The sequence below is a fragment of the Podarcis filfolensis genome (assembly GCF_964270895.1).
Source record: "Podarcis filfolensis genome assembly, chromosome: 1".
Classification (NCBI taxonomy): domain Eukaryota; kingdom Metazoa; phylum Chordata; class Lepidosauria; order Squamata; family Lacertidae; genus Podarcis; species Podarcis filfolensis.
Genome location: NC_139604.1, coordinates 35,277,492 through 35,303,286, shown reverse-complemented (window position 1 = coordinate 35,303,286; position 25,795 = coordinate 35,277,492). Strand labels below are relative to the sequence as shown.

The window sequence follows — 25,795 nt, the reverse complement described above, 5'->3', positions numbered from 1 at the left end:
GTTGAACTGTGATTCGAAAGGAACAGATGCATAGTCTGGGAAGACGCCTTGATCCTTCATTGTTACTGGAAGCTCAAGTAGCCTTGGTGACTAGGAGCATTTTCAACTACCTTTGGCCATTCCTTGATGGGGTAACCTCACAATTGGAATATCCCAATGTAATCTTATGTGGGGGCCACCCTTTATATTTAGTTTGGAAGTGGCAGCTACTGCAGAATGTCCATAATTTCCTTCCATCTGCACAAAACACCAGTGCTTAGATAATGGTACTTGGTTGCCAATAGGCTACTGGGCCAGATTTAAGGTTTTCTTATTGGTATATCAATCCTTAAATCACTTGGGACATGGATTTATGAGGGGTCCTTGCTCCCTGCATATCTGCCCATTGATAGCAGTCATCTGTAGGGTCCTCCTTGTGGTGCTGCATGTGTTGGAGGTTTATTTCAGAGGCTCAGACTAGGTGTGCCATCTGCTCTGTGGAAAACACTGGCCATTGAAATCAGGCAGGCTCTTATATTTGTCTGGAACACCATGGTAAGTCAGAATTTGCTCCTCCCCAATCTTTTTTATTTCCATGCTGACCTAAACCAAAGTTTAGCTTTTAGCGTGTCGTCTGAACCTGGGCTTATGATAGCTTCTTGCTAACCATGAAGCAAAATGGTTATGAGTTCCTCCTCTCTAGAAGTCTGCACATTTGCATGGTCCCAGTAAGGCATAGTTCGGTTTACCATGTACCAGGCCACTGTATTCATTTTGTAGGGTGCCAAAAATAAAATTTCCAGAAGAATGAATTAACTCACAGGCAGCATTTGATGGTTTTTTCCACAACTGTTTTATCTGTTTTACTTGTTTTTGTTTTATTGTCTACTTCTATGGTATTATGGTGATGATTAGTGTTTATCAATAATAGTTATTATGATAATAGAAAAAATGTTTCTCAAAATATTTGCCATAAACAGTCTACATATCCCCATAAGATTTTAAATTATTTTAAGTAATTGAATAGACTTGTATCTCAGGTTCTTTCTTTCTTTCTTTCTTTCTTTCTTTCTTTCTTTCTTTCTTTCTGTTCAAATAGATGAATGTGTGTTTTCCTCCAGTATTTCCATTACCAGGTAGAAAGAGGAGGTAACTTTTCACCACTTGCCTTCTATATGCTTTTTAATTATTTGAAATGTTTTGCTCAAGGGAATACTCTCTTCATATGAGATACTGAAGTAGGTATTTGAACAGATGCAAATTGGTTGACTAGCTCTTCATTAAGCAGTTAACTCTCATGAGAGATCTCTCCATAGTTCATTGGATTGGAGCTAGATAGTAAGAAAAATTATTCTGTTGTAGAAGTGTAATCCTTACAAAATGTATATTGCTCTTAAAAGAATAAATCTGAATGTAGTATGTCAACACTTAAAGGGAATCATTACCTCAGCTCAATAAATTGAACTTCTCAACAGTTGTAAACATAAAGTCTACAGTATTCTGGGAAGTCATCCTGATATAATGTTGATCATGGCTGTTAACAATATATCAATAATGGTTTGTCCAATTGCTGGCAGTTCAGTGAAACACTCCTCTTCCAAAATGGCAGCATGCACTTAAGAAATACCTTTTACAAGATAATGTTCCCACAACCTTTTCCTGACATATATGTAAACAACTATTGCAAATTAATCTGATAAATGTTTTTAGTTTTTCCTTTGAAATTACCATTCACCTATACTTACAGAAAGTCTGAGTATAATTCAGCCACCCTTAAAAGTTAAAATGTTAAGAGCAGGCTTGTTAGTCTATAGCTCATTAATTCAGAATTCTATCTCTTCCAAGAAGCTGGCAGTTTTGTGCGATGACACAAATGTGTTAAATGAAATAATCTCTAGACGGTTGTTCCTTGAGGCATTTGTAGCTTTCCCCTTCGTGAAGCAGTTTCATCTTAAACAGTGTGAAGTGTTATACTACTGTAACAAATTTTTCTAGTCGCAGTACTATTCACTCTTTTGCATAACATAATAATTACTCCTGTTATTTAGGGTAAAAATAACCTTTTTTTGTAAGATATTGTAACACATCTTAGTAATAGGAAGAGGTTCTGTGTTGCAATATAAAAAGTACTATGACTTCTGTTAAAGTCTTCACCTGCGATACCTATCGGCATTCTGAAAGAGTCATGGCTTCAACTAGTGCTGGCCAGTATCTTTACAAATGACTTGAAAGAGAAAATGGATATACTCTACAAACTGATGTATGACCCATTTGGGAACATAATATGTCTATAGAGAATGACCCATATAACTTAAAATAGAGGTCGGCAATCTTTTTGGGTAGGTCCATCTCTTCCCTCACTTTCTTCCCTCATCTCTCAATTTCCCCTTCCGTACTGTCCACATGAAATTGGGCCAAGGTTTGCAGGTTCCTCACTCCTGACTTAAATGCATTTGCCAAACCAATCAGACTGAAAAATCAGCAAAAAACAATAGAAAGCAGTATGCACGGGAAAGAACTAAATTTAAATTATAACATGAAATAAATTGGGCTCCACATAAAGATTTCAGGATTGCAAGAATAGCAGGCTGATCACTAATCAACAGCCGTTGCACAATCTTGTCCATTTTAATGAACATCTTTCAGCTTGTATACCTGGAAATCTGACATAAACCATGTATATGCTAGACCCATATTCATTAGGATTAAAACTGCTGGAACAGGTCTATCTAGTTGGTATTCGGAATAAGTTACCTTCCATGAGAGAAAGTAGTTTCTGCGGTTCAGAGAGAGGTTGCTGTGATGCTCCCTTTAAAGCATGGTTTTCAACTGATGGGTTGGCATCTACTAGTGGGGCTGCAGTCTGATCCAAGTTGGTTCTCAGCAAGAGCACCGCCGTCATGCAAATATATGATAAAAGTTTCACAACTGAGTCTCCAAATGCATGTTTGGGTTAATAGTGGGTCGTGTGTTGAAGATACTTGCTTTCAAGAAACTAAATCTAGACCCAGGGAGTGATAAACAGTTATTGTCAAATCTGAATTCTTCCTTAGATGGGCAAAGGTGTTTGAAAAGGTTTCAGACAAAGTTCCTACTTTAAACAGAGATAGTAAGACAATAACAGCATTAATTTAGGGAAGCTTTTAATGTTTAATAAGTTATTGTATTTTTGTGTTCTGTTGGAAGCCGCCCAGAGTGGCTGGGGAAACCCAGCCAGATGGGCAGGGTATAAGTAATAAATAATAATAATAATAATAATAATAATAATAATAATTATTATTATTATTAATTGAAAATTAATTAATTAATAGAAAAGGATTAATGCTCATAAATGTTTGTCCAGGATGTATTATGCTGTAACCAGCTTCATTTGGAAATGTTTGTCTTTCAGGTTATCATGAATAACGTATTTTGGATATATTTAATAATTGCCGAAGATGATCCTCTTTACAGACAAGGCTTTTGAAATCTGGGATTTTATACAGTAAAGGTAAGGGAAAGTTAACATTAAAATGAAGTAACCAGAGTACCTTGAGCTCTTGTTAATATTATAAGTGTAGCTAAAAAGCACACACCTCCTGAAGTAAGTGTCAGTTATCTATCTGCCGGCCTACCTACCTATTTTATTGCATTTATATATGCCCTTTTTCTCCAAGGAGTTCAAAATGCCGTACATGGTTTTCTCCCTCCTCTTTTAACCCCCACAACAACAACAACCCTGTAAGGTAGGCTATAGGCTGAGAGGCAGTGACTGGCCCAGGGTCACCTAGTGAGCTTCATGGCCAAGTGGGGATTTGAACCCTGGTCTCCCAGGTCCTAGCCAGACACACTTCACCACTATGCTTCACTGGCTCTCTACAACTAAATAATCTGAATAATTTTATTTTACAGTGGTGCTTCCTTAACGTTCATATAAATGTTGTCTTGATTGCCTTATAGTATAGATGTTCTGGTTTGCAGTGTGTGGAAAACCATTCTGTTGGTAGAGACAGTGTGTACAAATACACTTTTAAAAAAAAAATTATTTGCTTTTCTATTATATCTCATCGCCAACACATACTATGTTACTATCATGCGTAAAGTAATAAGAAAGAAATAGTATAGATATAAGAAATGAACAAATGATGATAATAATAACAACAACAACAACAGATCTGTATTCCTCCAAATTATTTAAATCTTATATATTTTAACATTTACTTCCCTTCCACTCTTTCCATGATTTCCGATCTACTGTCGTTGACTTCATTAAGAAGACTTAATTGCTGGTATTCATGGATGGCATTATGATGCCAAGTTCAGGGCTTGAAGGAAGCTACTTCTATTCCACTTGCAGGTTGTGAGTGGAATGAAGATGGGATTAAACACACTCCTAAATTGTGTGTCAGCAGGCTATATGTGCCAGCATCTTGGGAAAATATGTAACTCATGATTTAAATTAGTATTTCTAGCTCAGTGTGTTCTTTCTGTATAATCATCTATTGAACAAACATATTTTAGATCAAGCTAGACCAGAATTCCAACTTTTTGGATTTGAGTTGTAAGAAGCAGTATTGTGTAAAGCATGTTTTTCTTCTCATAACTTTAAATAGGAATGCACTCTGCATGGGACTGCTCCTAAAGACCGTTTGGAGATGCATTCTGCACTAGTGTCAGAGTTTTGATGGGTTTGATGACTCAAGAGCATATAGCATTGGTACTTAAAAGATTTGTGCTGCCTGCCTATGTGGTGCTGAGACCAATTCAGGCTTTTAGTTTTGATATATAAAACCCTGAATGAATAACTTAGGGCTTAGTTATCTGAAGGATCGCCTCTCCCTGTATTGTCTTGTCTGTGTTTGAGGTTGGCTGGGGACACCCTTCTTGTCATTCTATTGCGTAATTCATTTAGCGGGTCTGTGATTCACCAGAGAGCCTTCTCAGCAATGGTGCCCTGCCTGTGGAATACCCACTCCCCTAATGCCACTGACATTTCAACACCTAGTGTAAATCACCTTCTTCCTCCGGGCCTTTTGAATATTTTTGGAAATAGGCCTACTCTGTACAATAGTAGTATGGGGACCGGTCAATTTGGGGGTATTATTAATTGTATATTTTGCTCAATAAGTAAATAAATACATTTTTAAATGACAAAAATGGCAAATACATATGAGAATGGAGCTGGATCCTGGTGTTTTTAGCCCATTATTGAAAGGGGTGAGACGAGTGAAGAAGAAAACGATTGTGAGGATAGGGAAAGTTTTTCATCAACTCCCCATCTCTACCCTGATTTTGTCTCAATCAATATAATAGTTAGAAATGGAAGAGAATAAAGATGGTAATGGTTCTGTTTAAGGGAATATTCTGACAATTTTTTCAGAGATAATTTTCCAGTGAAAGAAAGGAGGAGTTTTGGTTCTCAATCCCATGATGCTGTAAGAAATGAAGAAATTATTTAAGATCAAACTGGGGGAAAGAAGTAGTAATTTGGCAGGTTGCTGTTAAGTAAAGATGTAAGGAATAAGTGGGGAGCCAGTTTGGTTGTAAAATAAATGATTTTTGTGCCTGGAGTCCAAAAGTACATAATTTTTTTCCCAGTCATTCAAGATAACATAGAGCTCCACAAAATGTCTGTACATATTTTTTCACTTGTGCTGAAACCATTGTTTTCGTACAGAGGGATACACCAATTTCCTACACAATTACATGCTCTCACAAACCTCCATAACTCGAATTCTTGTTGAACAAAATATCTTTGAACATAGATGTCTATTTATCGAAAGCACAATAATGTGATTTCATTAATTTCATTTCACTATTTCTTTGTCCAGCTGCTACTATCCTATTGCTTTCTTCATCCATCTGTTTTGGTGATGTTGAGGTGTTCTTTTTTTCCTAAACTGAAATAATTGTATAAACTTCTTACTTGGCACTGCCATCCTCTCTGAAGTGTATATTTTAAGCTGGCCCACTTATTGTGCACCACAACTTTTTCTTGAGCTTTGGGCATTTTAGCAGAACAAATGTACAAAACCTTGATGTGCATCAAGTTATTGGTAACCTCTTTAGGGAACGCTTTATCATATGGAGAACAAATCTCTCTTGTTAAGAACCTTTTAAACCATGTAAGTATTGTGATGAAGTATATTTGATCTATTATTCTGATTTTAAACTTTCATTTTTGGTGGATAATGTTTGAATAATATATGTTTAAAAAAAGTTACTGATGTCAAGGGTCTTGGTTTTGCCCAGTATTACTTCAGTAAGCAAAAGAAATCAATAAGTAGTTTGGCAGCAAAGTTAAGTCCTAATGGGCTGTTCTCATTCACTTGGAAATAAATATCATTCTCAGTCTAATTTCATTGCACCAAGAATATTGCTTAATTTTCAGTTTCAGACTTCATAAAGATGGAGTCCTTTATGATTTAAAAAGAAAATAAAAAATATTAATGCAGCTTTTGTAGTTTTATAAATGACCAGCTGATTTTTTTTCAGAAGTGCTGACTAGCCAGTACCTCACTGTAATAAACATTTGTTGAAGAATGAAATACCTTGAACAGAACTCTCTTGTCCAAAGGGAGACATTTCCCCATATCTATTGATATGTTAAGCAAGGTACACTGGAATATAGGGAATGAGGTATTCAAATAATAAAGTTTACAGCTGAAAAATTCAAGGCCTTAAAAGGAGAATAGAAGTACATTCAATTTAAAGGCATAAGACTTGCTGAGTGAGACTCCAATGCCTATCTAGTCCAGCATTCTCTTTCCCAAAATGTCGTAACAAGATGTCTGTGGGGAAGCCTCAAAGCAGGACATGAGGGGCATGTTGTTCCCCAGCAACTGGCATTCAGAAATGTGCCGCCAATGTGTAGCCATCATGGCCAGTAATCATTGATGAAATTGTCTAATACCTTCTTAAATCCAATTAAGCTGGTGGCCATCACCAAATTGCATGTAAATGAATTCCAGTGCAGGAATACAAATGATTCTTTAAAAAATAAAAATAGAAGGGTAGTTCAGGTTGTCATTTCATAGGCAGAATTCGAGTCAGTTATTCAAGACTCATTCTTGTTCTACTTATTTCCATCTGTTTTAGTTAGGCCCAAATGAGAAATATCCATTGGTCAGAGCACAGGAATAAAAGGGCAACACTTTAGAGCTGGATTTATGCCCATCTGGCTGGCAAAAGCCAGCCAGGACAGCACAGATTTAGGAGACTGCTCTGGAGCAATTTCCATCAGAAAGGTCACAGAAGTGACTGTTTCTTAGGTTGGAATCTTCCCTGTAGAATTCCACATGTTCTCGGATTGATCTTTTCCTTTTCAGTAAGTACACGAGGTCACCAGGTGAAGATTGGCAGAAGTTTGGGATTTGATGACCAACACCCTACAATGCCAGTGCTTGTCCAGATACTCATCTCAATGAGCCTCAAAGCCAATGTTTCAGTAGTGGCCAAGTATGCCCTTCAGAAGTACCATCTTAAAGCGCTGAAATTTCGTCTGAGGAAAAAATAACTTGCTTTTGTAAGTGATACCCAGTCATACAGGCACTTTGAATATTTGCTGAGGAAGTATTTTGGAAGAATAAAAGCGCTGTAGGTTTACTTTCCTATCATGATACTTTCAACACGATTTAGATGTTATAAGAAGCTGAGCACAACATGGAGCTCCAGAGGTGCAGTTAACTAATCAAATGCCTGGCAAGCATAGTGGCAACAAATGTTAGCTACTCTGTTGAGATGTGTGAGCAGTTGTTTGAGGACCCTAAATCACAAAATCACAGGACTGTTTATATAATACTATCCAAGCTGCTATATTGTGACTTATGAACTAAGACTTGGAATGCTCTTCTTACGAAGGGAAATGTGACTGATTTTGGTTCGGAAATATCACAAAGTTACATTTATAATGGCTTTTGGGTGGGGCACTTACCTTGCATTTTTGCATAATGGCCTGGAAAAGGGATACCCAAAGAGAAAATCTGTGTATCAACTGCAGATAGGAGGGGAGCCCCCCTTCTGTGAATCCTACCACTTTTAGAAGTACAGATGATGGAAATAAGGGAAATGGTTGTCACACCCAAGATGTATAATTCTCTGCCCCTAGAGCTGCAATCTGCTTCCTCTTTGTTAACCTTCTACTACGTTTTGAATACCTTTATGGTCTAATTGTACCACTTAAAAACACACATACTTGATCCTTCTATACTTTTGTGCTTTTCTGAAATTTGCAACTGTGTTTTGTGTTTTCATTTTCAGATGTTGGTTTTTTTACTCTATTCTGTTGGCTTCCTTGAGCATTTTACTATCAGGTGGAATAGCACTTGCATATCTTGATTTCTTCATGTGGGAGTGAAATTCTCTCTAACGAGATTGTGAAAGCAGACAAATATTTCAGTGATTTTCAGACTGTGGAGCAGGCTTCCCTGGAGATTTTTGGTGGAAAATTTCAGGAGGTAGAGAGAGAGGATCCAGTAATAAAAACATCTATACGAGGGGTAGCAATGTTAGTCTTCAAGGACCACAAGACTGAATTACAGAGAAATCTAATTTTGTGCTGTTTATGATGAAAGATCATCTCTCTTCAGTTATTTGTAGATTCTAATCAAGTATTCTAAAATGTAAATGCTCATTTCTGATCTAACCAGAAATTTGATCTAAAGCTCATTGATTGTTAGCATTTGAACAGGAGTTTGGTAATACAAGTCCAGATTACTTAGAAAGCAGTCAGATTGTCACTGTATTTAAAAGATACTTTGTAAAATGAACATGCAATAAACTTTATAGCAAATGTTACATCCTTGTGACTAAACACATCCATGCCATGACTAAAAGTCATGGTATATAATGTTTCACTGTATGACTCAACAGTTTATGCTGCATCTTTTAAGCAGTTGATCAGAGCAGTTTGTGTAACCTTGTTACAACCTAAATTTTCACAACCTCAGATCAACATCCTTAGTATTGTTATTTGCTACTGTATACAGTCACATAGTTAAGCAGCTACATTGGTTGAATAAATTTAATTAGATAATATTATACTTGCCCAAGCCATGTAAACATTCCTGTTGCTAAACACAGAATATCAGCAGTTGAGTTTATGGAGAGAGAGATATTTATAATTTTGGACTAGTCTTACAAGTTTGTTGGACTGCTCCTTCAACTTGCTAAGTGGTAGTAGTAGTGTTAGAAAAGCTATGCTCTTACAAAATCTGTGAATTGGATATTGGTACTATCTTCCTGGAGGGTACTTATTGCATCAGCTGAGACTTTTATTATTAAAACTTAACAAATACTGACCCAGAGTAGCCAAGCTAATTTGAAAGTGCTGATTTTGATAATGTTCTGCCCGTTTGCACTCATAATGCACTCATAATAATTTGTTCTAGAAACTCAAGTATTCAGTGTATTGATTTTAATGTCACAAACTCATCGGTTTTAGAAACATAATATATCTGCATGTATTTCAACCAATAATAGGTTGAGAAGAGAGAGGAAAGGGTATGGAAAATCTTGAGGTCTGGCATGGCAACACAGTTTCAGTAGCTAGTATGTTTCAGGACCATAGGGGATATGTTGAAACACAGTAAATTGTGACTGTGGACTGGATCAATTCCATGCCCTTCCTTCTTTATAGCTAGGTAAATTGTACTACCAAAAAGTTCTTGATGAGATTAAGGAGAAATTTACATAAGTTCTCATCATGTTGTATCTACCTCCTGATTAAAATGAATGCTGTGCGGTGATTTCAGTGCAATTTTTTGGCTGCTTCAAACTCCATCTTTTAAATTCTGGGGATGGGGTGGAGTTCATGCATTGCAGTGGCAAGGTTTGTAGGAAGTAGTCAACTGTAAGCATTTCCTTAAGGTATCCTCAAATCTATGTTTCACAAGGTGAGACATAGATGAGAGGAATGAAAAGAAGGTATGCAGAATCAGAACCACTATGGTTGTTAGAGAAGTGGTTTTATTTAATGTTGGCAATTGCTTTTCCACTTTTCTTGACTGGATACTTTAAAGGTAAAGGTAAAGGGACCCCTGACCATTAGGTCCAGTCACGGACAACTCTGGGGTTGCGGTGCTCAGCTCACTTTGTTGGCCAAGGGAGCCGGCGTACAGCTTCCAGGTCATGTGGCCAGCATGACTAAGCCGCTTCTGGCGAACCAGAGCAGCACACGGAAACGCCATTTACCTTCCCGCCGGAGTGGTACCTATTTATCTACCTGCACTTCGACATGCTTTCGAACTGCTAGGTTGGCAGCAACAGGAGCTCACTGTGTCACAGGGATTCGAACCACCAACCTTCTGATCGGCAAGCCCTAGGCTCTGTGGTTTAACCCACAGTGCCACCCGCGTCCCTTTACTGGATACTTTAGATCCCAGCAAATACAAACTCTTTCTTGTCCCACATCTTATTTCTTTATGAAATAAAGAGGGTTTTCTTCCACTAGACTTAAACATCATGTGTTCCCAGAATATTAAGAATGTGATTCATCCCAGTGTGGGTGCAGCGGTGAGTGTGCAGGTAGATTTGGGAGTGGGATGCATGTTACCTGAACTTGTGTCAAGGTAGCAGGTAGGTTGAATATGGAAGGATACAAGAAGAAGTACTTAAGCCTTCCATCCATAGTCACAGCACACTGCAATGCACTTGAAGGGGAAGGAAGGAAGCACCTTCTTTATAAGAGATTTCTGCAGGCACAGATCACACCTACGACTACAACGTTTGATGACCCAGTGAAGTCGTATTTGTAGTAGACCCTTTGAAATAATCAGACTTAGATTTAATTATTTGAATAGATATTCTCTGAGCATGAATAGCACTGGATATCGTTCAAAGAATGTTAACAATTGTGTACTCTGGGAGCTTTCACTCGGGAGCTGAGTCCTCAGTGTTTTAGTGCACTTCCTCGGATAGTATGTTTCTGGCATCATTGTATCTTAGAGCATTTAAATTTCTTTCTGAAGGCCAGTTGCCTTACATGCTTTCATTCTCTAATTTGCAATGGTTAAGTTGGCATAGCTTCTTGTACTACTGCTTTTTTTTATGCATATATATTGTTTCCAGTATGCTGTGCTAGTATTTAGAAACTAGCACCATCCTAAGATGCAAGTGATATTTTTTACACGTAGTATGTGTGACCTTGTTTAAAAGTTCTATCTTGAATCCAGAAGCTTTAAACTACTGTAATATTTTAAGAAGTGGGTCACTGCCCTTGTGTAGTCTTGAAAGAATTCTTAGTTTGAATCTTATTTACAAAGCAATCTTGTAATATTCCATTTGACAAAAGGGAGAATATATTTATCATTCAACAATTATGACTCTGATTGGTCTGCAAAAGCTGGTTCTTTCCTTTACATTTTAGTTATTATGTCACCTTCCCAAGGCTCAAAGTGGCATACTATCAGTGTATAAAATAAATTAAATACAAACAGCATTAAATGAAACACAGAGATCAGCCCTGTGGGATTAAAACTGGAGTAAATGCCAACCATTATTTCTGCTAAATTAGTTATCCATATTTTGTGTAGACTTCCATAAGGGCAGCCATGTTAGTCTGTTTTAGTAAAAACAATGTGTTTTGTGCCACCTTGAAGACTAAACTTATTATGGCATAAGCTTTAGAGCAGGCATGGCCAAACTTGGCCCTCCAACTGTTTTGGGACTACAATTCCCATCATCCCTGACCACTGGTCCTGTTAGCTAGGGATGATGGGAGTTGTAGTCCCAAAACAGCTGGAGGGCCAAGTTTGGCCATGCCTGCTTTAGAGGATTCCATAGTTGTCATTGTAGGGAAACCTAAATGCTTGCTTGGTGTTTCTTCTGCATATGTTTTTGCCTTTTAACTTAAATGGTGCTTGTTTTACTACACATTCATTATGTGTAGGTCTTGTCATCTGGACAGCCCAGGACCTCCATACACACTGCCCAGGCTTGCACCCGGGGAGGTCACTTTGGTGCTGCTAACGCAGCGGTTTGACTTCACTCCTGGAGGTGCTCTCCATTGTCTCTCAAGGCAGATGTATGCCAACAACAAAAATGGAACCTCCCTTACGTAAAGGTAAAGGGACCCCTGACCATTAGGTCCAGTAGTGGCCGACTCTGGGGTTGCAGCGCTCATCTCACTTTACTGGCTGAGGGAGCCGGCGTACAGCTTCCGGGTCATGTGGCCAGCATAACTAAGCCGCTTCTGGCAAACCGGAGCAGCACACGGAAATGCTGTTTGCCTTCCCGCCGGAGCAGTACCTATTTATCTACTCGCACTTTGATGTGCTTTCGAACTGCTAGGTTGGCAGGAGCAGGGACCGAGCAACGGGAGCTCACCCCGTCGCAGGGATTCGAGCTGCCGACCTTCTGATCGACAAGACCTAGGCTCTGTGGTTTAGCCCACAGTGCCACCCGCGTCCCTGGAACCTCCCTTAGTCACCATTAAAAAAAAATCACCTAAGAAATAAAACTACAGTACTATCTGTCAGAATAACAGTTTGTGATTTACCACAAGAGGTAACATTGCTGTTGCTCTCTCAGTGTGTGTGTGTGTGTGTGTACACACACACACAGAGAGAGAGAGATAATGTATATTGAATTCACTAGCACTACTTCACTTTGGGTATAGAAATATGATGGCTAGAGAGATGTATGCAAAAAAGGAGCTAAAAATAAATGGTAGCTTTCATGTTTGCTTTATGTCCTAAATCATACAAAAAATCCTTTTCAGTTGCAATATACTTCTGTGAGACTCATAATTTAAAAACCTTTAATTTTCTTAAGTAGAGAGTCCAAACATCAGTTACTAATTCTTTGAGAGAAATGGGGATGGTGTTATAGTGTTAATATGCAATATACAGACAAATGCTTGCCATGGCAACCAACAGTTCGTAGGGGTGAGTGCGAAGTCATAGGGAGTTTACAAGTGCTTTCTCTTTTTCCAGCATAGGTGGCATATATGAATAATTTTCTACTATTTTGTGCTGTTGTATTGACTTGCTTGTCAATAGATTATTTTAATTCTGTTTTTAAACTGAGTAAGAATTGCAAGTATGCCATTTTTAGAAAAATAAAATATACCTTCCTTGTCAATTGAAGGATTCATTTAGAAAACAAATGTCTGCTTTCCGTCATAAAACACATTATTAAAGCCTGTCACTTCCTTATAAGATGTTTTAATGGCATTCACTTTATTGACTAAATTGAAGTCCTCTGATTGTTTATACATGCACATTTTTTAAAAAACCAACAACAACATTTCCTTCCACCCTGCTTTATTATTATATCGAAGCGAAAGGCAATAATGTTGCCTGTAGACTGCCTCTGCTAAATTTTAAAGCAGTGTGCTAGTAATTCCTTTGTACACTTCACTCTTTGAATAACTTAATTTCAGTTTAATGCATTTTAAAAATAAAGCTTTCTGATATTGTATTTTCTTAAGCTCACAGAAGCTTTAGTTACAGGAGTAATTTTCATTTGTTATGGCATTTAAGTGGGACAGGGCACATATCTTCATCAAGAATTATTGAATCGATTTGCAACTGAGAATAGTTTATCCAGTTTTTTGTTCTTGTAGCAACTATAAATGTTTTCATCCATACTCTCAGGTATCATGTATGATGTCAATAGGAATAATGTGGTTCCAGAAGCCTAATAATAACAAGACTTGTCTCATAGTACTCAGAGAATCAATAGCCAGATGGTACCGGGATTCAGCTACCCACTCAGGGGTCATGTTTATTTTCTCTCTGTATCAATAATCTACATATCAGTACTTGAGGTTTTGTTCTGAGAAAACAGGAGGTACCTTCATGGTAATGCAGATAATGTTGCTTTCCTGTGCTGAGGGCTAGAGAAATATATATTCTACCCATTCAGAATTTTCAGAGATCTTCATCAAGCATCTAGCTTTAAATTCATTGTAGAGCCAATTTGAATCGTTGGCCTGTCCAATTGGTTCTCATTTGAATTGTATTTGTACAGTGGATTGTAGAAGTGCTGTGAAAATACTTTCAGCATCTGCCTTTCATTTTGCCACATCTTTTAAGACAAATTAATGAGACTCTGTTTAGGTGAAGGGTAGGACCAGTGACAGCAATGGCTACAGTTTTTGTTCATGGGTGGTCTTTCAACTTTAAGACTCCTGTGTTAGTAAAGGGAATTGGACAGGTGCAACTTTCTATCCCTTTGCAACTGCTCCTTCTGAAGTCCTCTTCTAAATAGGTATTAAAGGTATAGGAACTCTAGCTTTGAAAGGTTTTTCCATTCCTGATCTAACTTACTAAAGGTAGACACCTGGCATTGCTGCTCCATGTCTGGTTCATGCATAGAAAACACTTAAATTTGTTCAAGCAAGTACAAATTATCTGTTCGATTTATGATGCTGTGTTCATTGCTTTTGTGTAACGTAAGTAATGTCACTATGTCATTAACTCCACTATGTCTTGGCCCATGTGTATAGTCAAATAATCTATTTGTAGCCACCATCACTTGCATCCCTATGCATCGAATGTAGCAGGCTGTGGCTTGCAGCAGGTTATACAATGATCAGGAAACGAGTTCTTAAGGTGCTACAGGACCTTTTCTTTGTTACACTATGGAGACCGCTTGCAACCTTTCTTTGGAACAAATTGGAAGAATTGTTGAGCTTTTCGGGGGGCAGGGGGAATCCTCCCCCCCAAAACGAAGTTTTTAAGCTATTTTTTTAAAGAAATTCAGCAAAAAAAATGAACACTTCCGACATGGGTTGCCATATGCCTGAGTAGACATTATTCTGCCTAGATGCTAATTCCAGCAGTCGAATCTTAGATATGTCTGGGAAATTCCGGACGTATGGCAACCCACAGGATTTTATCCTGTGAACTGCCCTGAGACCTGCAGGTATAGGGAGGTATATAAATTCAATCAATCAATCAATTCCTCCAGTGTCGTATGAAGAAGGAAAACTAGATAATGTCACACAGCCCTGCTGAATACTGTGCTATCTAGTCCAGCATTTTTTTCTCACAGTGACCAACCAGGTGGCTTTGGGAAGCCTGCAGCAGGACATCAGTGCATGAACATTCTTCCCTACAAGATCCCCAGCAATGGTATTCATACTGCCTCTAATGTTGGAGGTAATATATAGTCATCATGGCACGTGACCATTGACAGCCTTATCCTCTGAATTCATTTAGTTCCCTTTTAAAGCCATCCAAGTTGGTGGCCACATTGCTACATCTTGTTAAAACTATGCACCGTGTGAAGAAATACACACATTCAATTTCTGAAAGAGGAGGAGAATGTGTGAGGGCTTTTGTGCCTGTATATCTGATAACACCTCTCTCACGGGTGGACTGTGCATTAGATTATGCAAAATCAAACAGCATGTCTCTAAACTAGATAGCTTCGGTCCAAATTGTTTCTTGCATGTTGGAAAGCATTTGAATACATGGAGGGCTCTTTCATTGCCACCAAGTCTCCCACACACACTGCATCTACTTGCACCACATCACATTGCATTTTGAAGGATTTCCCTGAGTCTCAGCAGAGTTTTTTGTGGGGGCCACTGCAGGAAGGAGGAGGTTGGCAAGCCCTACCACAAATGCAGAGCACTGTTCTTAGGATCCAACATCTTGCTTGCATGTTGTGCAATGACTATGAAGCCCAGAGTAATGTTTTTGGTGAAAGGTTCACTTTCAAAAATTAAATCCATCATACACTTCCATTTCTATGTATTAAACGTTAGTTTATAGTAAGGTACAATTTGAATTTATATTACTCTACGCTGTAAAATCCCTGCTCTATATGCACATCAAGATTAAGTAAATATTGTGCTGCAGAATAGATTTATTAGGACCTATTTCTACCTCCTATTTTCATTTTTGCCTATATGACCTAGTTTTTGAAAACCTAGGTTGGAATTTGCTGCATTGCTGATGTTTTCCTTTCAATCCATAGAAATTATTTTGTTACTAGAAAATTAGTTCTGCAGCACTGATAAATGCAGCATAACTAAAACAGCATGTCCAAGAATACGAGTAATCATTGCTTTTATTCAAACTATGTATAAAGAATATAATTTTTTTTCTATTTCTACAGCAATCTGTTATGTAGCATAAAATTTCATGACTATGCTGTGCTATGACCACTTGCTTTCTTGTTAATTATTCAAACACATGGTGTATAGATGGACTTATACATAGGGTCTTCACCTATAGCATAGTTAATGTACTGAACACTCAAGTGATCTATCAGGACTATATTTACACAGCATTTTCTGATGGTGTACTATTATCAAACAGAATTCTGAGTCCTCCAGAGTTTATATAAACAAAAACATTGAACTTGCTACTTTGGTTCTGACAGCCATTTCCAAACTCTTGACTGACAGTTTTCAGAGTTAAAAATTCTGAATTTCACTGAAAAATACTATTTTGTTTTCATTTGATTGAATGTGTTTGACCAAAACTTTCATAATCTTACATATACTGGTATTTTATACAGACAAATATTAGTGACTCTGAAGGAAGATAGGCACCTGTATACATATGAAAGATTCATCTAGTTAATTCAGTAAGACCTGAGGGTGTGTGAGAGAATGTTGTTGGAAATGTGATGTGCAGTGAAATCCTATACATGCCTACTCAGAGGTAAGCCCCAGTGAGTTCATTGGGACTGAAAAAGGTAAAGGTAAAGGACCCCTGACAGTTAAGTCCAGTCGTGAACAACTCTGGGGGTGTGGCGCTCATCTTGCTTTACTGGCAAGGGAGCCGACGTTTGTCCGCAGACAGTTTTTCCGGGTCATGTGGCCAGCATGACTAAGCCGCTTCTGGCGAAACCAGAGCAGCGCACGGAAACACTGTTTACCTTCCCACCAGAGCGGTTCCTATTTATCTACTTGCACTTGACATGCTTTCAAACTGCTAGGTGGGCAGGAGCTGGGACCAAGCAACAGGAGCTCACCTCATTGCGGGGATTTGAACCGCCGACCTTCCGATCGGCAAGCCCGAGGCTCAGTGGTTTACACCACAGCAGGACTTACTCACAGGCAAATGTGAATAGGATTCAAGCCATAGATTTATGTTGGCTATATGTGTGAAGGCTGCTTCTGCATTCATTACTGGATTAGAGCAATAGGCCTCAAGTTGGACACTTGTGTGATTCTTCATTGGCATACCTGTGTTGTATTGGTGTAGTTTTTATGTAGTTTGGAAACATCCTTTGGATTTATTCTTTTAAACCCTTGGCTATCTTTGTTTTCAAGTTTGGTGAAGCCCAAACTTTTGTGTATAATTCTGTGAATCCTAACTTCCATTTTTGCAGGGATGTGTTTTAAGAACACAGAGGCAAGCTGAAGGGCTTTGAGGCTGTGCCTGTATCTACCTCTCCTTCATGGCCCCCAGCTACTTTCCCTCACTGTGTCTAAACCAGGAGGGTGCTTGACTCCAGCTGCCATCATCCTTTACTATTGGTCATGTTGGATGGAGCTGATGGCAGCTGGAGTCCAATAAAATCTGGAGGGCACGACTTTGCTTGCTCCTGGTCTAAGCCCTAATTCTTGCTATTTGACTGATACCTCAAGGCCAGTTAAACATATGCAAATACCAAATTACTGAGTTCAAAATAAAGCATGCCAAATTCATTTTCAAAATACACAGCCTGAACATGCTGGTTTCCATAATTATTAGTATAATGTGTAATGTATTTAATCTAACATTATGATCAAAGTTCATTGCTTAACATGAAACAACAGATGAGTTGCCTATTCTTTGTTAGAAGCTAAATATTGTTCAAAGCCATACAAGGGAATACACATTAAGGGAATGTGTATACATCTTACAGAATTCTGTAAGTAACATAACTTGATTTGCCATAATTTTTGGTTGTGAATTTGCTTATTGCAATCCTATGTGCACGTTTGCACTGAAACACCATAGGGCATGGGTAGGCAAACTAAGGCCCGGGGGCTGGATCCAGCCCAATTGCCTCCTAAATACGGCCCTTGGACGGTTTGGGAATCAGCGTGTTTTTACATGAGTAGAATGTGTCCTTTTATTTAAAATGCATCTCTAGGTTATTTGTGGGGCATAGGAATTTGTTCATATTTTTTTTTTTTCAAAATATAGTCCGGCCCCCCACAAGGTCTGAGGGACAGTGGACCGGCCCCCTGCTGAAAAAGTTTGCTGACTCCTGACATAGGGCTTACTGAAGCATTCAGTGGGGCTTACTCCCAGGTAAGTTAGGTTTGCTACATTAGTGTAGAATTAGATCTTTGGATAAAAAAAGCAATAACAGCAGACTTTGTCTGAAAGGATCAGGTTTTGCATAGGCATGTTAGTGAGATTAGGCTTCTGTATTGAGATGAATCTTCTCTTTAGGCTTCTTTATTGAGATGAATCTTCTTCCAAACTTAGTGAGTGAAAATAAAGCAGAGTCATTGCTGCTAATGCAGGGTCAAGGAATTAAAACAACAACAACAGAACAATATATATCTCTTCTTTAATGTTCCCTATTTTTTTTCTGGGGGCTAGTGTGTGGCACCATGCATAGCTTGCACAGTTTTTGTGTGGCCTATGATGTACTGTCTCAGAGGTCACCAAGCTCCTTGGGCCAGTGGCCATATGTAGAATTTAAGAGAAGTGCTAGTCACAAAATGGCTGCAAGGTGTGTGGCATAACAAAAAAAAATGGTTGCTACATTAAAAAGCAGACAAAGACTGAACCAAAGCAGGATGCGGTTGTTACGCCAATGAGTCACCCCATCAATGAAGGAAAAAGGCATCTATATCAGCTACTGTCTCACTAACTCACAAATGGTTCAGAATGGTAAGGAGGGTAAGTGTCCAGTCCTGGCATCCCATGAAATATTTGCATGTTTAAAGAGGCCAAGTCCCTGCAAATAAGAACTGAGCAGTTAGAGTGAACAGTCTCGGGTAATGTGGCTTATTGACCTGTTATCTGCTGAGATCTTTTGTTGGGCACCATAGGAAATACAGGTACCCATGAGCACCACATCAAAGACTCCTGCACGATATTGTTTTCTTCAGTATCTTTCTCCATGTCTCTGTTACTGCAGACATTCTTTTTTTAAAAAAAAAAAAATCTGCCCCACTCCCTCCAATACAGGGTGTAGAATCTGGGTGTTGATGTTTTAAAGTTGTATTTTGTGTTAATATGAACTAAGAGAGGGATTAGCTACCACCTCCTTGGCTATTTCTCCTCCTTGGCTTTTTTCTACCGACCCCTAGATTTAGAGCTTGACTGCCATTATCAGTGTTTCACCTACTGTAGTTACATTTTTTTTTTAAATTAACATTGCAAAGCACAAATAATTATCTGAAACAACTCAGTAGGTGAACTATGCTATCGATTAATTTTAAGGCTAGCTCATTTGAGAGCCAGTGTGATACGATGGTTAAGTACTGGACAGACTCAAACTATGGTGGTACCTCAGGTTACAGACACTTCAGGTTACAGATGCTTCAGGTTACAGACTCCGCTAACCCAGAAATAGTACCTCTGGTTAAGAACTTTGCTTCAGGATGAGAACAGAAATCATGCTCCAGTGGGGCAGTGGCAGCAGGAGGCCCCATTAGCTAAAGTGGTACCTCAGGTTAAGAACAGTTTCAGGTTAAGAATGGACCTCCAGAATGAATTAAGTTCTTAACCCAAGGTACCACTGTATACACTTTGCTATACTCTGCCATGAGGACAACATTGGGGGATGTGGATGCATGCTGCCTTGGGGTGTTGGAGGAATTGTTGTTGGTTGTTGGTTCTTCATAAACCATTTCTTTATTAATTCATAAAGTTCAGCTACGTTATACCTCTGTCTTTACTGTTCCTTAAGTTTGCTTTTCCCAAAGATTCCTAAAGATAACTTGTGGTGCTTTTGTGTAGAAGGAAATCAGATATGGAATGAAGTACTTGCATGCATCCTCTATAGGATGTTAGGGTAAGCAACAACTCGAGTTTTAAAGTAAGCGTACAAAACCACTTGCTTCTTTTGCCATGCTTGCATAAGCTCTCGCTTTGCACAGTCACATCTAGGGAGAAGCTTCTTGTGAAGAACCTAAGCGGAGGGTTGCCAACCTCTTTCGACCTAAGGGCACATTTGGAATCAGAGGCTGCCGTCACAAAATGGCTGCCATAGCAGACCTGGTTGGTTGGCTGGTTCGTCAGCCAGTCTCTCTCTCACTATCTCAGGAAATATAGACCCAACCCCAGAGAGGGACAGAGACCGTCACAGAGCGGAAAGCGCGCACGCAGCACTTTATTGCAAAGCACAAACAATTTGTGCTTACTTTTTTCATTCTTTTTTATAAAAAAAAAAAATTATTAAAGATTTCATGGTTTACAAAAGTATGTGCAATATCTCTATTTTCAAGTTACATTTTCTCCAGGTGAGTTTCATTTGTTGAGATATTGATGTTACATTAGGAAGGAAAGGGGGAAAGAGGTGGAGGGGGGAATGGTGAGTGGAGTGGGGTTGGGTGGCATTGCTTCTATTCTACTTAGTGTATGTGTGCTTATTTTTTTCTGTCTTATCTTTTTGAACATATTTTCAGGGCCTTCAGCCCCCTTCCTGCTAGGCTCTTCCTGCTAAGAGTCATCCTGGAAAACTTTATAAGAAAGTAGGAAAGAGTGATACCCTTCCTTTCTCTCCCCCCCCCCCCCCCGCGTTTGCTTCCCTCCTCACTTCCAAAGTGGGTAAGGGTAGAGGCAAAGCCAGAGGTCTCATGGCCACCAGAGAGCATCTTGGGTGCAATTGTGCCTGCAGACACCACGTAATTCTGTGGTTAAAGGGTATACTTCAAAACGCAGCAACACTGAGCTGCTCAGTAACAAGGAAATCAGTGCATAGAAGACACCTTTGCATTTCCACATAATCTCTTGCATAAAACAATTTTAAACTCAATTTGGTGAGCCACCGATAATACCATTATCATGGATAATGAAAGCATCTATTCCTTGTCAGCTATGTCATTTTTAGGATTGAAAAGGACAGTAGCTGGAGAACAGTTTGTTGGAAAAAATGCTCCCCAAGTGCCTGATGAACCCAGCATTTAATCACTCGATAAAAATACTGCAGTGTGATATGTAATGTGATATTTTTAAAAGTGATTTAATGGCTGTTGTCACAAGAAGTTCTTTTGTGCAGTTAAAAAGCACTAAGGATGAAATAATTTCTCAGAAAATAGGAAGGTGTTTTTCCTTATCTAAGTTTGAGTAATGAACCAAGTTGGTGGTAATCCAAATGTGTTAACGTTATGTATCTTTATGTCCTAAGGGCAGTATTATATGGAAATGGGGGGAGGGAATGCAGCAGCAAGTTTGAACTCCTTTTTCATAAATATAAATTAAGTTCATAGACCAGGTCATTGGAGTATTTTTTGTTTTGTTACTCTTTGCTAACATAAAATCAAAAATACAAATAAACAAACAAAATATAATCTTCTCTGACAACAAATGGAAATAAAATATATACATCTATAGACATGGGAAATAATAAATCATTTTGAGGTCCCTTGAGACCCTAGCTCTGTAGTTCTTTCAGTTTCCCATTTCATGCAGCTGAGGTAAAAATGACCCCAACATTTTCAGCAGTTAGTGGCAGGGGAGCATGGACCACCACATAGCAATTGGCTTTTTTAAAAAAAACCTGAGGAATGAACATAGTGAAAACCAAGTTTTACCAAATTTTTCCACATCTTTTGATCAGTTAGTCGCCATTATCCAAGTGAGCTTGACCATGGTTACAGTGCACTCTCATGGGTCTTGTATCATTAAGTTGTATAATCTGGTTGTTTATTTCACACTTGATTGCCTAGGATGTGAAAAATCTGTCTTGAGGGTATCAGCCTTCCTTATTGCTACATATTTGTTGTGTCATAGATAAGACCATATGGTTTCTATGCATTCATTGCCTCACCTGCTTTTGCCCACACCCACCACTGACTGTGGCACCTAGAATATTGACAGATGCAACCCTCTGGCGAAGAACGCTTCCTCATCCTTTCTCCAGCAATTGTCTAGATTCATAATTATCAAGGTGTTCCTTCTTTTGTAGTATATAGCTGCACATGATTCTGATTTACTCGTATGACAGTCACTATTCTTGCTTGGGATCATTTGCTTTCAACTCGTATCTTTCCCACCTCAGTAATTAAACATAAAATCAAATGGATTCATGTAGATTATGTATTGCATCTGTAAAAGATTTGGGCTTCGCTTAACTATTTCAATCTAATCCATAATCATTGGGGCTGGTTTCAGTCTCAGGCAGAATACAGTGGTACCTTGGGTTAAGAACTTAATTCGTTCTGGAGGTCCGTTTTTAACCTGAAACTGTTCTTAACCCGAGGTACCACTTTAGCTAATGGGGCCTCCCACTGCCGCCACACGATTTCTATTCCCATCCTGAAGCAAAGTTCTTAACCCAAGGTACTATTTCTGGGTTAGCAGAGTCTGTAACCTGAAGCATCTGTAACCTGAAGTGTCTGTAACCCCGAGGTACCACTGTACATTGTAGTAGAAAGCACAGGGCATGAGGTATGCTATGATGTTATACGGGAGACAATTGAAGGGCATGGCTGTGCGAATGTGGCCTTGCATATACTGCCAAGGAAGTCCCACTGTAATCCTCTAGTAAACATTTTAATGATAGGTTGTAAGATGGCATGAACTCACAATAGTAGAGTTCAATAATAGAGCATCAACCAGGTTCTAAACAGTTAATTTAGTGCTAATATATTGCCAATTATGCAAGAAGTGCTCTTTCATTGCAGACTTTTCATGAAATAGTTGATTATTTTGCTGAATGTTTCAGTAAACAACTTTAAGAACAGCACTTCAGGAAAACATTCTGTGTCTAAAAATAGCTTAAGCACAAAAGCATAATTTGCAGGTTTAATTTGCTATCCCACTATATTTTTGACATTTTCTTGCACAGAGGCTTGATCTGAATGACTTATTATTTCTCTGCACTATTAGTGCTCCAGTTGCAAGGCAAGACAATTTAAAGTAATTTTATACTATTTAATTCCTTTCTCTCTTCTTGCATGGCTACAATTTTTTAAAAAATTGTTCTTTATAGTGCATATTTCAAAACTGAGATATGTGTATGAGGAACGTAAAAAAGATATTGGTGTTAAGTGTAGCTGATCAGATTCAGGGACTGTATATCCAGTTGCCTGGTGATGTTTAAAAAACATGTAAGTAAAGACTAGTCATGTTTGTTTCTAGGGTACGGGGTTGAGGAGGGGAGAGTCCATGTGTCTGGTTTAATGAAAAGCTGTCACGATTGAAATCTTTTTTTTATTATTATTTCTAGTTCTTGCCTCATATTAAGGTACTTATAAAATACGTAGCTAAGTGGATCCATGCCATTTTTGGTAAATACAGGTACAGTGGTGCCCCGCAAGACAAATGCCTCGCAAAACGAAAAACGCGCAAGACGAAAGGGTTTTTCGGTTTTTGCGTCGCTTCGCTAGACGATTTTCCCTATGGGCTTGCTTCGCCAGACGAAACGTCTTGCGAGTTTGTTTCCTTTTTCTTAAAGTCGCTAAGCTGCTAAGTTGTTAATAGCCGCTAAGCCGCTAATAGCCGTGCTTCGCAAGACGAAAAAACCGCAAGACGAAGAGACTCGCGGAACAGATTAATTTCGTCTTGCGAGGCACCACTGTAACTCCCCATTTGTGTGTTTTCGGCACATGCATGACTGCATGGCCCCCGTGAGGCCGAACCAGTTGTGTTGTCCTAAAACCGCCTCTAATTCTGTTCCCCTCCTATTCAGTTTTCCTCCCACCACCTGACAGTATGCCATGTCCGCTGAATTTTGCGTGTGTGAGGTAGGGGCGTTCTTTTGAGGAGGGGAGACAGTTGTGCCCTATTCCAGCTGCTGAAATATTTTATCTCTTTTTCATCCCTGGGAACACTGACTTCTATGGGAGAGGATGCAACCTCTCAAGGAAGCTTGGTTCCCTAGCCAGCGGCAGAGGCCAGAGCCTGCTTTGCTTTGCTTTTATAGTCCTACAGAAATCATGGGGTTGATTCTTTAACTTCTTTTCTGCAGATTTTTTGTACTAGTATGCGCCTCAGGATTATCCCAAGCATGCCAGTCTCTCTCGTTCTCTATTGTATGATTGGTATGGTTTTGGCTAAAGTGCTAAAAGACTCCAATCAGTACTAGTATATAGTACAGGCATCCCCAACCTTCGGCCCTCCAGATGTTTTGGACTACAATTCCCATCATACCTGACCACTGGTTCTGTTAGCTAGGGATCATGAGAGTTGTAGGCCAAAACATCTGGAGGGCCGCAGGTTGGGGATGCCTGATATAGTATATAGACAAGCAGAGCTGTGCGACAAAATGTTGCCGTTTGTTTGTGTTATGTTTGTGTTACCTGAACTGTGGGCTGAGACCGTTGAAGAATAAATGCTGGCATCAAATATAGTTCCTGCTCTCTTTTGGGCCTTACTTCAAGTAGTTGTTGGTTTTGAACATTTAAAAATGTTTGAACATTTAAAAATTCTGCATGCATGTCAGTGGTGCATGAAGCTTCCAGATAAAACTGAGTGCTTGATCTGCCTGGGAGTAGCCCCACCTCTTGTCTGAAATATAACACTGCCCTGACTACATTGTAAGGCAGCTGAAAACATAGCCCACCAACCTACAATAGTGTGTAACAGAGAAGTACACTGTAGGCTTGTTGTACACTACTCTCTCAACTTTGGCACAACCTAAAATTCAGCAAAAGGGATATAATAACTCTGGACAAGCAGCTTTGTTGTAAAACACCAAGAACCTGACCTGAAATATTTAGCGTGTGCTACAATGCAGAGTTGGCATAATTCACTCTTTTCAGTCACAACCCCTCCCAACCTACATATGGGGACAGTGAATTACAATTGCTTTGGAATATTTGTTAGGGTTTTGACTTTGAAGTGTTTTACACTACAGTGGTACCTCGGGATGCAAACGGGATCCATTCCAGAGCCCCGTTTGCAAGACGCGACGGCGCGTGCGCAGGTCGCATTTTGCCGCTTCCGCGTGTGCACGTGACGTCATTTTGAGCGCATGCACAAGCAGCGAAACCCGCAAGTAACGCACTCCGTTACTTCCGGGTTGCCGCGGAACGCCATTTGAACACCCTCAACCCGAAGCACATTCAACTGTAATGAGTTAGAAAGAGCAGTAACTCTTCTCTTTGCCACTACTTATTCAGTGCCTGGCGAGCATGAGCAGACCCCTGGTGCTGAGTCCCATCTACCAAATCTGTGTGATGGGGTGAACGCCTGTTGCTTTGTCCCAGCTTCTGCCAACCTAGCAGTTTGGAAGCACACCAGTTCAAGTAGATAAATAGTGTGATGGCCTGGGAATCCGATTCAGAGGCTGAACCGGAGGAACCCCAGCCTGCGCAGGAGTCCCCGCCTCCAGGGCCGGCTGAGCTGGGGCAGGGCCTTGGTTCTGAAACACCTGCACCTGTGCCGGATCCTCAGGAGCAGGCACCAGGTGATTCCACTCTGGCTCCGGAGGTGATTGACGACACAGTGCCTACAGGTGCGCCTCTCCCAGCCCTGTCAGGGGAAGGTGAGTCTCCCCCTGGGTCCAGTAACCCTCCAGCCTCTCCTGAGCTGCAGAGGCTCAGGGCAGAGAGGCGGAGGGAACTGGTTTCTCCCAGGAGGAGTGCTCGCCTTAAGGCCAGGAAAGGCGGGTCTCCGGGGGCCGGGACTGCCCCTGGCCTCAGAGAAGATAAAGGCCAGTCAGCCCGGTCCCAGGTTGCGGGAGCAAAGTCGTTGAATACCTGCTTCTGCCCGGACCCAGACCTGTCCTTCCAGAGTTCCCGTCCCTGCCCGGCTTCCTGCTT

The 25,795-nt window shown here is 39.7% G+C and overlaps 1 protein-coding gene across 4 annotated transcripts in view; it reads left to right on the top strand.

The window, feature by feature from the left end:
* The window catches only part of MBD5 (methyl-CpG binding domain protein 5), a 106,456-nt gene that overhangs the window by 33,945 nt on the left and 46,716 nt on the right, over positions 1-25,795 (top strand). For all 4 annotated transcript variants that reach the window (XM_083578510.1, XM_083578508.1, XM_083578511.1 and 1 more), the window contains exon 2: positions 3,371-3,469. The gene's annotated coding sequence lies outside the window, so the exon portion shown is untranslated. The remainder of the gene's footprint in view (positions 1-3,370; positions 3,470-25,795) is intronic.